The following is a 12,109-nucleotide window of genomic DNA, read 5'->3' as shown; positions in this document are numbered from 1 at the left end:
GAGCTGAAAACCAAGGCTCGAGAACTACGTGAAGAATGCAGAAGCCTCAGGAGCCGATGCGATCAACTGGAAGAAAGGGTATCAGCGATGGAAGATGAAATGAATGAAATGAAGTGAGAAGGGAAGTTTAGACAAAAAAGAATAAAAAGAAATGAGCAAAGCCTCCAAGAAATATGGGACTGTGTGAAAAGACCAAATCTACGTCTGATTGGTGTACCTGAAAGTGATGGGGAGAATGGAACTAAGTTGGAAAACACTCTGCAGGATATTATCCAGGGGAACTTCCCCAATCTAGCAAGGCAGGCCAACGTTCAGATTCAGGAAATACAGAGAACGCCACAAAGATACTCCTCGAGAAGAGCAACTCCAAGACACATAATTGTCAGATTCACCAAAGTTGAAATGAAGGAAAAAATGTTAAGGGCAGCCAGAGAGAAAGGTCAGGTTACCCTCAAAGGGAAGCCCGTCAGACTAACAGCGGATCTCTCGGCAGAAACCCTACAAGCCAGAAGAGAGTGGGGGCCAATATTCAACATTCTTAAAGAAAAGAATTTTCAACCCAGAATTTCATATCCAGCCAAACTAAGCTTCATAAGTGAAGGAGAAATAAAATACTTTACAGACAAGCAAATGCTGAGAGATTTTGTCAATACCAGGCCTGCCCTAAAAGAGCTCCTGAAGGAAGCGCTAAACATGGAAAGGAACAACCAGTACCAGCCGCTGCAAAATCATGCCAAAATGTAAAGACCATCGATACTAGGAAGAAACTGCATCAACTAACGAGCAAAATAACCAGCCAACATCATAATGACAGGATCAAATTCACACATAACAATATTAACTTTAAATGTAAATGGACTAAATGCTCCAATTAAAAGACACAGACTGGCAAATTGGATAAAGAGTCAAGACCCATCAGTGTGCTGTATTCAGGAAACCCATCTCACGTGCAGAGACACACATAGGCTCAAAATAAAAGGATGGAGGAAGATCTACCAAGCAAATGGAAAACAAAAAAAGGCAGGGGTTGCAATCCTAGTCTCTGATAAAACAGACTTTAAGCCAACAAAGATCAAAAGAGACAAAGAAGGCCATTACATAGTGGTAAAGGGATCAATTCAACAAGAAGAGCTAACTATCCTAAATATATATGCACCCAATACAGGAGCACCAAGATTCATAAAGCAAGTCCTGAGTGACCTACAAAGAGACTTAGACTCCCACACATTAATAATGGGAGACTTTAACACCCCGCTGTCAACATTAGACAGATCAACGATACAGAAAGTCAACAAGGATACCCAGGAATTGAACTCAGCTCTGCACCAAGTGGACCTAATAGACATCTACAGAACTCTCCACCCCAAATCAACAGAATATACATTTTTTTCAGCACCACACCACACCTATTCCAAAATTGACCACACACTGGGAAGTAAAGCTCTCCTCAGCAAATGTAAAAGAACAGAAATTATAACAAACTATCTCTCAGACCACAGTGCAATCAAACTAGAACTCAGGATTAAGAATCTCACTCAAAACCGCTCAACTACATGGAAACTGAACAACCTGCTCCTGAATGACTACTGGGTACATAACGAAATGAAGGCAGAAATAAAGATGTTCTTTGAAACCAATGAGAACAAAGACACAACATACCAGAATCTCTGGGATGCATTCAAAGCAGTGTGTAGAGGAAAATTTATAGCACTAAATGCCCACAAGAAAAAGCAGGAAAGATCCAAAATTGACACCCTAACATCACAATTAAAAGAACTAGAAAAGCAAGAGCAAACACATTCAAAAGCTAGCAGAAGGCAAGAAATAACTAAAATCAGAGCATAACTGAAGGAAATAGAGACACAAAAAACCCTTCAAAAAATTAATGAATCCAGGAGCTGGTTTTTTGACAGGATCAACAAAACTGATAGACCATTAGCAAGACTAAAAAAGAAAAAAAGAGAGAAGAATCAAATAGATGCAATAAAAAATGATGAAGGGGATATCACTACCAATCCCACAGAAATACAAACTACCACCAGAGAATACTACAAACACCTCTACGCAAATAAACTAGAAAATCTAGAAGAAATGGATAAATTCCTGGACACATACACTCTCCCAAGACTAAACCAGGAAGAAACTGAATCTCTGAATAGACCAATAACAGGATCTGAAATTGTGGCAATAATCAATAGCTTACCAACCAAAAAGAGTCCAGGACCAGATGGATTCACAGCCGAATTCTACCAGAGGTACAAGGAGGAACTGGTACCATTCCTTCTGAAACTATTCCAATCAATAGAAAAAGGGAATCCTCCCTAACTCATTTTATGAGGCCAGCATCATTCTGATACTAAAGCCAGGCAGAGACACAACCAAAAAAGAGAATTTTAGACCAATATCCTTGATGAACATTGATGCAAAAATCCTCAAGAAAATACTGGCAAAACGAATCCAGCAGCACACCAAAAAGCTTATCCACCATGATCAAGTGGGCTTCATCCCTGGGATGCAAGGCTGGTTCAATATATGCAAATCAATAAATGTAATCCAGCATATAAACAGAGCCAAAGACAAAAACCACATGATTATCTCAATAGCTGCAGAAAAAGCCTTTGACAAAATTCAACAACCCTTCATGCTAAAAACTCTCAATAAATTAGGTATTGATGGGACGTATTTCAAAATAATAAGAGCTATCTATGACAAACCCACAGCCAATATCATACTGAATGGGCAAAAACTGGAAGCATTCCCTTTGAAAACTGGCACAAGACAGGGATGCCCTCTCTCACCACTCCTATTCAACATAGTGTTGGAAGTTCTGGCCAGGGTAATTAGGCAGGAGAAGGAAACAAAGGGTATTCGATTAGGAAAAGAGGCAGTCAAATTGTCCCTGTTTGCAGACGACATGATTGTATATCTAGAAAACCCCATTGTCTCAGCCCAAAATCTCCTTAAGCTGATAAGCAACTTCAGCAAAGTCTCAGGATACAAAATCAATGTACAAAAATCACGAGCATTTTTATACACCAACAACAGACAAACAGAGAGCCAAATCATGAGTGAACTCCCATTCACAATTGCTTCAAAGAGAATAAAATACCTAGGAATCCAACTTACAAGGGATGTGAAGGACCTCTTCAAGGAGAACTACAAACCACTGCTCAAGGAAATAAAAGAGGATACAAACAAATGGAAGAACATTCCATGCTCATGGGTAGGAAGAATCAATATCATGAAAATGGCCATACTGCCCAAGGTAAAATTACAGATTCAATGCCATCCCCATCAAGCTACCAATGACTTTCTTCACAGAATTGGAAAAAACTACTTTAAAGTTCATATGGAACCAAAAAAGAGCCCGCATCGCCAAGGCAATCCTAAGCCAAAAGAACAAAGCTGGAGGCATCACACTACCTGACTTCAAACTATACTACAAGGCTACAGTAACCAAAACAGCATGGTACTGGTACCAAAACAGAGATATAGATCAATGGAACAGAACAGAGCCCTCATAAATAATGCCACATATCTACAACTATCTGATCTTTGACAAACCTGAGAAAAACAAGCAATGGGGAAAGGATTCCCTATTTAATAAATGGTGCTGGGAAAACTGGCTAGCCATATGTAGAAAGCTGAAACTGGATCCCTTCCTTACACCTTATACAAAAATCAATTCAAGATGGATTAAAGACTTAAACGTTAGACCTAAAATCATAAAAAACCCTAGAAGAAAACCTAGGCATTACCATTCAGGACATAGGCATGGGCAAGGACTTCATGTCTAAAACACCAAAAGCAATGGCAACAAAAGCCAAAATTGACAAATGGGATCTCATTAAACTAAAGAGCTTCTGCACAGCAAAAGAAACTACCATCAGAGTGAACAGGCAACCTACAAAATGGGAGAAAATTTTCGCAACCTACTCATCTGACAAAGGGCTAATATCCAGAATCTACAATGAACTCAAACAAATTTACAAGAAAAAAACAAACAACCCCATCAAAAAGTGGGCAAAGGCCATGAACAGACACTTCTCAAAAGAAGACATTTATGCAGCCAAAAAACACATGAAAAAATGCTCATCATCACTGGCCATCAGAGAAATGCAAATCAAAACCACAATGAGATACCATCTCACACCTGTTAGAATGGCAATCTTTAAAAAGTCAGGAAACAACAGGTGCTGGAGAGGATGTGGAGAAATAGGAACACTTTTACACTGTCGGTGGGACTGTAAACTAGTTCAACCATTGTGGAAGTCAGTGTGGTGATTCCTCAGGGATCTAGAACTAGAAATACCATTTGACCCAGCCATCCCATTACTGGGTATATACCCAAAGGACTATAAATCATGCTGCTATAAAGACACATGCACACGTATGTTTACTGTGGCATTATTCACAATAGCAAAGACTTGGAACCAACCCAAATGTCCAACAATGATAGACTGGATTAAGAAAATGTGGCACATATACACCGTGGAATACTATGCAGCCATAAAAAATGATGAGTTCATGTCCTTTGTAGGGACATGGATGAAATTGGAAATCATCATTCTCAGCAAACTATCACAAGAACAAAAAATCAAACACCCCATATTCTCACTCGTAGGTGGGAATTGAACAATGAGAACACATGGACACAGGCAGGGGAACATCACACTCTGGGGACTGTTGTGGGGTGGGGGGAGGGGGGAGGGATAGCATCAGGAGATATACCTAATGCTAGATGACGAGTTGGTGGGTGCAGCCCACCAGCATGGCACATGTATACATATGTAACTAACCTGCACAATGTGCACATGTACCCTAAAACTTAAAGTATAATAATAATAATAATAATAATAATAATAATAAAGAAAAAAAGAAATTTCTCTGGGAAAATGTCTCTTAAGGATAATGGGAAGATTGAGCAAGATTATGCACAGAGAGCCTTCAGTCAGGGGTGCAGGTATGGCACCTACATATGGAGAGAAGCAAGGAGGGAGGACTTCAGTCCGGCACTGAAAGCAGCTCATTCAGGCTGATGGAAAGTCCTAGAGCAAAGATTGCCTAGAGGGGGTCTCGTGTTGAGCAGGAATGGTTTGACTCCTGGCTTAGTCTGTTATGCGTTATTATAAGAGAATATCAGAGTAAGCGTAATTTATAATGAACATACACTTATTTGGCTCATGATTCTGAAGGCTGGAATATCCATGACTGAGAGGCTGGCATCTCATGGGGGCCTTCCTGCACCATCATACCATGGTGGAGGGCATCACATGAGTGAGCAAGAGGAAAGGCGGCCGAACTCCTCTTTTTATTAGGAATCCCCTCCTGCAATAACTAACCCACTCCTGCAGAAACAGGATAACCCATTCATAAAAGTAGAGCCCACATGACCTAATAACCTCAGAAAGGTCTCATCTCTCCATACTACTGAGTTCGGAATTAAGTTTCCAACATATTAACTTTGGGAGACACATTCGAACATAGTAACTTTAGTACCTGGCCATGCTTGGTCATCAGCTGGGAGCTGACCAGGGAATACACCACATGACTTGGGATGGATTTCTATCCTTTAATTTTTTTTTAAAGGGATGGTCTCACTCTGTCCCAGGGAGAACTGAGCAGTGTACTCCCCACACTTGCAAGATAACAACACACTTTCAATTTAATTTGAACTTGTAACCTCCCTTGACACAATTTGTTTCCCCTTTTCCTCTTTAGCCTCTCGCACTTTTTTCACACTGTTCCCAGGCTGGTAAATGAAAGTAACATCCTGTTGACCTGCAGGCAACAAGCAAGTGCCTTATTTTAGCTTTGCAAAGAATTTTTGGGATCGTGTGTGCAGTGGGCACATTTGTCATTCTGATCATAATCTGTACACACACAATGTTCATGCACTGAACAGGCACACATTTAACTCTGGGGAAAACTGTGAATACAGAGAAAACTTCTGGTGTGTAGTTGCAGCAAAATCTCATGGCCTTTATATCCAATGACTAGTAGGTGATGATCAGACTCACAGTCATTATGGGTATTGGGATTTGGAGTTTTCTTTCTTTTTTTTTTTTTTTTAAGACGGAGTCTCGCTCTGTCGCCCAGGCTGGAGTGCAGTGGTGCAATCTCGGCTCAGTGCAAGCTCCACCTCCCGGGTTCACACCATCCTCCTGCCTCAGCCTCCAAAGTAGCTGGGACTACAGGCGCCTGCCACCACACCCAGCTAATTTTTTGTATTTTTAGTAGAGACGCGGTTTCACTGTGTTAGCCAGGAGGGTCTCGATCTCCTGACCTCTTGATCTGCCCACCTCGGCGTGGGATTTGGAGTTTTCTAGAACTTTTGAAGAGATATCTAACTATCAAGCATTTTTGCCCATTAACATGATGGGATCATAAAGGGGACAAGTGAAAAGCAAGATGACTTCTTCAAAATGACCTCTTGCACTAATTAGTAAATCCTCACAGCTCTTAAGATCCATTTTTCATCCCACTTGTCAACCAGTCAGATAGGGTAGCAGGGTCTTTCTTACTGATTGAATAACATTAAGTGTTTCCTGGTAAAACATGTCTGGGAAACAAAATTCAAACAAGTGTCTCTTCTGCAGGACACACTGAAATCTTTCATTTGCTGCTTTAATAAATATTGTGAAGTTCAGGAAGAGGGGATAGGAAGCAGCATTAGGCAAAGGATGTTCCCTAAAGCATTCTTCCTTCATAAAGCATCACCCAATATTCAATCCCTATAGCATGCACAACCGGCTTAGATGAATGCCAAAGGAGTTCTGTATCTGTTACTGGTTGGCCGGATGACAATCTTTCTCACTTTCTGTATTCTCATCTGTATGATGAGAAGAATCTTCCCAGCCCCACTTGCTGGAGCTCCTTCATTGGCAAAGAAGGGTGGAAGCTGTGTCCATAGTGGGTGTAGGAAGGCAGGCAACCTCAGCAGGTGAGGAGGTGAGGGTGTGGGAGCAAATGAGAGCAGCCGGGGTCTGTGGGTCTGTATTAGTCCTTCAATATGTACTTCTGTTCAACAAGGAAAGAAGTATAGAAATTAGAACAAGGTGCTTAGAAACATTTAGAGCAACTGGATAATGCTGGGATAGTCAAGTATGGGTGAGAGGACATAGGATTCTCCTCATTTCTATTGTATTTTGTAAAAACAAATGGGGGGGGAACTAAATCAATACTGGTTCTCCCCCATGAATACTTTAAGAAGGACTACTCTATAGGACATCAAATCCCCTAATCATAATATAATATCAAATATTAGATCACTACAAAATGGGTTTTCTTTTCCATATTTGCAATCTCCTACTTTGAAAAGCTTCCCTATGCTTTAGCTACGTGGATATGGCTATTGTGCCACAGATTCTATGTGACGTCCCTGAATATGACAGGTGAGCTCACTGCTTATGTAGGTAGAACAAGAGCCAAGTGAGGCAGTAAAGTGTTAGCCAACCAGTGACTTGTCTTCCTGCTCTGTCTTTTGTGAGCCTCAATTTTGTTTAGCTTTTCCCAATTCCGAGTGAAGCTCTCCTTCCCATGCTCACAGCATTCCATACCAGTTTTCTTGGATGACTCTATCCTGGGGGACCCCCACTTAACAAGCCATAGTTCTGTCCCCTTATTGTTATTTTTGTTTGTTTGATAGGAGAGAATTTGTACTGAATCAACACCTCAGACAAATCCCACCTGGAGTGGTTCCAAGGAAAATGGTGAGAGAAATAGTGAATTCAGTAAAGAGAAAAGACATATGAAGAAGAAGAAAGAAGAAGAAGAAGAAGAAGAAGAAGAAGAAGAAGAAGAAGAAGGAGGAGGAGGAGGAGGAGGAGGAGGAGGAGAAGGAGAAGGAGAAGGAGAAGGAGGAGAAGGAGAGGAAGAGGAAGAAGAAGAGAAGAAGAATAAGGAGGAGGAGGGGAAGGGGAAGGAGAAGGAGAAGGAGAAGAAGTTGAGATACTGATAATAAAAACTAGGTTAGGGCCAGAGTGAATATGCAAGTAAGAAGACAAGTTCAGTAGAAAATGGTAAGAGAAAAAATTCAGGAAAAAAGGCTGGAGGCATTCACAAAAGGAGTTTGCCCAGGAGTCAGGCAGTATCTTGCCTGGAAGATGGTCTCTGCACTAGTCTGTGTCTAAATCCACTTCTTACAGAAACATACCTTACAGCTAACATCTGGCAAGGATGTTACAAATCCCTGTTTTTCCATTTTGGTGCAGTTTATGCAACAGTTCCAAGGTTTTTATCTCCTGATCCTCATTTTATTTATCTGTATAAGGGCTGCTATTGCTAATCTAATGGATTTTTGGCTATAAAGCAGTCTGAGGAATAATTGTCCCTGATATGAGCATAATGTAGGCTGCTTAATGTTTTTACGGTGGGGTGTGCCCAGTTACACATGATAGGTTATACAGACACTGCAGATTTTGTGTTCTGAAATTGCCTTAGCATCCATTAGCCCACACCAGATGAACATGCAGAGTAAGACAACAAGAAAAGGCAAAATACCAAGGGAGGAAGATGCAAATCTACACAGAATAAATCTACTGCTGTCAGAAGCTCAGACAAACTCTGTCAAGAGAGATGGCAAGGCTTGATTCTATGCACACAACAGAGTTTCAGGCAGGAATTTTCTGTACATATCATGGGTGTATACAGTTGCTCAGAAAAAGTACAGGAAAAAATAGCTCTTTTAAAACCAATGTAAAGTTTCTGATTCTTCATCCATCCATTCATCCACTTATCCATCCATCATCTATCTACCCACTCATTCTTCATTCACTCATTCGTCTATCCATCTGTCTATCCATCCATTCATCTACTCACCATCCACCATCCACCCACCCATCCATTCATCCATCTATCCATCCAACCATCCATCCAAACACCTCTACCATATGTATTTTTCAAAGTTGTCTTTCTTACCATTGTGATACATGTTTATCTTATGTTACTCCTAAATAGTAAGAGAAGAGACCGTACGAAATATAGTTAAATTATTTTAATAAACACATCTAACTTCTAATTTGAGACCTCTTTTCCTCCTCCTCAGTGAGGAGAACTTAACTTTAATTCATTCAGAATAAACAAAAGAATTTTAGAATGTTCTCAGTCAAGTTGGGGATTCCCGTCTGTCTTTAGGTCTTTGGACTGGTTCTCTTTAAGCTTCAGATCACTGAACAATGCCAATCATATGACTGTGAGAGCATGTGGTCTTTGCTCATTGTAATCTATCCACTCTGGCGTCTACTGACCTTGTCTATGTCTCTCCTGGTCCCCAGTTATTGGTCCACAGAGGTCTTTGTATATCTACCTTCTTGATCCTTAGGGCACTCAGCCAACTTGCTCTTTTCCTGACTTCTGTTCCTTTCCATGAATATGGGACACTTGAGCATGCTCTCCTCTGACACTCCAAGGCTGGGAATATTCAAGAGCCCAGCTCAGACCCTCTTTTTTTCCACATGCCACTCCACATTACTGACTATGCATACCACTGCCATGCTCTGCAAGAAAATTTTGCCATGTTCCTGGCCAGCTCCCACCACCTATTGGTTGGTTGTGATAATGAACCACACGGCGTTTGGTCATTAGATTCTCAAATATGTCTCCATAGTTTATATTTTTGAGTTCTTTCACTGTACCCCTCTCATAGACCAAAAAGTAGGGGGAGAAATTGGAGGCTAGATCTTATTTGTGGGACAACACCCATGTCTAAAATGTTATTTCTCTATATAGTTTCTCCCGTTCTGTCTATGGGAACTTTATGGACTTCAAGGGGTGAAAAGTAACTCTTTCATCATGTGTTCTTGGCAACCTGTTGGTCACAGTACCTTTCATGTTCTGATTCTTTCAATATTTATGCTATTTTGAAATAAAACCTTGACTTCCAAGACTAATTTATGCCATGAGTTTCAAAAGATTATTTGGAAAAGCAGAAATTGAACATTAACTTGTGTGTACATGTGTGTTTGTTTCCACTAAAACAACTACTTTACCTGAGGCATGGAAGTCCAGGAGTGTAATACACAGGCCTGTTGGAGTGGGGTGGGAAACCTTTGTTAAGGTGTCAACTTATCATCCTACCACATTCCCCAGGCATGTGACAACCTGGAGTCCTGCTTCACCTCCTGCAGCCACCCTCCACTCACCCTCCACTTGTGCTCTGTGCCCTGCTTTAATTGCCCTCAGATCCACTTAAACCTGACATATTGCTCTAAGAGTCTATGACTTTGACAAAAATTCTTGCTTTGTTGTAAATGCCTTTCCTATATGGGAAACTCTTATGCTTTCTCCCAAACCCAATTCAAGAGTTTGTTTCTTCAAAATCTTCCTTGAAATTCCTAAACTAAATGGAACATTTTCTTACCACCAAATTGACTATTTGAAACATACATTTCCAGTATTTAATATAGTGCATGGCACATAGATACTCAGAAATTAGCAGAAGGGAGTTTCTAAGTAAGAAAAAAGAATGAAGAGAAGGAAATAGAAAGTATTATTTCATACCCCAGTGAGTAAAGTGCTGGTAAATAACAAAAGCTAACATTTGCCTATTGCCTACTTTGTATTTGTCACTATGCTACATACTTTACTAAGATTATTTCATTGGGCATGACAATTTTTACCCCTTTTTTTGTATATAAAGATTCTAAGCTACAGATAAGTTGAGAAACTTATGCAAGATTTTTGATGTTCTACTGAAAGGCTAGGGAAAATTTCCTTAGCACCTGCCTTAGATATTGTTCTAGTGCCTTTTTCCACCGTTCTTTGCTTTTTCATGAGCTTTTCTTGGATGTCTACCTGCCACCGACCACATTCTCTTCCCAAGACCTAAGGCTCTGTTTATTGGATATTAAAACATAATATCTGGCATCAGAAAACCGTTCTGTAAGTACAATCCTATCATATTTTATCTTCAGTGCCTTAAGTTCTTGAAGCCTATTTATCTTTCAAATGTACTTTTTTTTGTGAAGACCAAAAAAGTTAACTTATATACTCCATAAATGTAGTTTTTAATTCCATCTTCCACCAAGACAGTTATCCAGAGCCCATTCTTATATGTTTATGCTCTTCTGGTCTTAAAACTCTTGCTGTTGCACCCCTAATTAATGGGTTAGTTAGGTGATAAGAAGCACTGTGAGGAGTTCTTAAGATGCAGGATAAAACTCTCTGGCACCATGATGACTGCAAATAGAAATGAGGTTGGTTGGAGGGCATGCAATAGGTACTTTGGAACACCAGGGTTTACAGTATTAAATCCAACCCATACTACTCCCTGCCTCCCCTCTAACAGGCAGCACCAAAGAAGCACAGCCTTCAACCTAAATGGGTATAATTTATTTGTATTCTTTTTCTAATTTCATGGCCTGGCTGAAAATATATTGGATCATATCTCTTTTGATTGAAGCAAGTCTAAAGAAGAAGGCAAGACCAAGGCCTCCAGGTGCTATTCCCATCCACACCCACTCTCCGGACAGCCATGTGACACTTAACAGATGGTGTTCGGATGGGGTCAGAAGCCAGGAGTGTTTGAGTCAATTCTGGCTGAGAAGAATCACAAAAGTGGTGAAAAAGTAGTTCCGTTGAACATGTGGGACATGAGATCTCTCTTTAAATGTGGGAACAATGTCCACTGATACATGGAGAGAAATTTCTCTGTGCTTCTCCAGAGGCAAGAACTTGCACCATGAATGGTTTTGGGATATGATGGATCGGATCATCTTAAGTGAGAACCCCAACACTCAGGGTTAGTGACCAGAGGAAGGAACTGACTGATGAAATAAATTCTGTGCAAGGGAGAGACCAGAGTTCTAGAGGTTTATTACCTATCAGAAGAGCAAGTTTGGATTCCAGATAGATCATTTGGAAGAATCCAACTCTTGGATGAGGTACATGCCCTTTGGCAAGCCATGTGACCCAAAGACTCTTACTTAACCAGAGCCTATGATCCCGTCAACAAATAAGAGCTTCAAACTAAATACCTTGAAAGTTACTTCCAGATCTAAAAGTCTGGCAGCACAAACAATCCAGTGGTCCTTGCTATTCTTTCCATGTCACTTTTTGTACAAATTCAAATAATCTGTTGCGGGGATGTTACATTTTCTACTATTTTGTA

The 12,109-nt window shown here is 40.4% G+C and overlaps 1 long non-coding RNA gene across 2 annotated transcripts in view; it reads left to right on the top strand.

The window, feature by feature from the left end:
- Nucleotides 1-11,423, top strand: part of LOC129143694 (uncharacterized) — a 36,412-nt gene extending 24,989 nt beyond the window's left edge. For both annotated transcript variants that reach the window (XR_010156467.1, XR_008547435.1), the window contains one exon: nucleotides 7,649-11,423. This is a non-coding gene — a long non-coding RNA (uncharacterized LOC129143694). The remainder of the gene's footprint in view (nucleotides 1-7,648) is intronic.
- The last annotated feature ends 686 nt before the right edge of the window (nucleotides 11,424-12,109 follow it).

The sequence above is a fragment of the Pan troglodytes genome, chromosome 3 (assembly GCF_028858775.2).
Source record: "Pan troglodytes isolate AG18354 chromosome 3, NHGRI_mPanTro3-v2.0_pri, whole genome shotgun sequence".
NCBI lineage: Eukaryota > Metazoa > Chordata > Mammalia > Primates > Hominidae > Pan > Pan troglodytes.
Note: the sequence above shows the minus strand (reverse complement) of the source record. Positions and strands in the feature narration are given on the sequence as shown.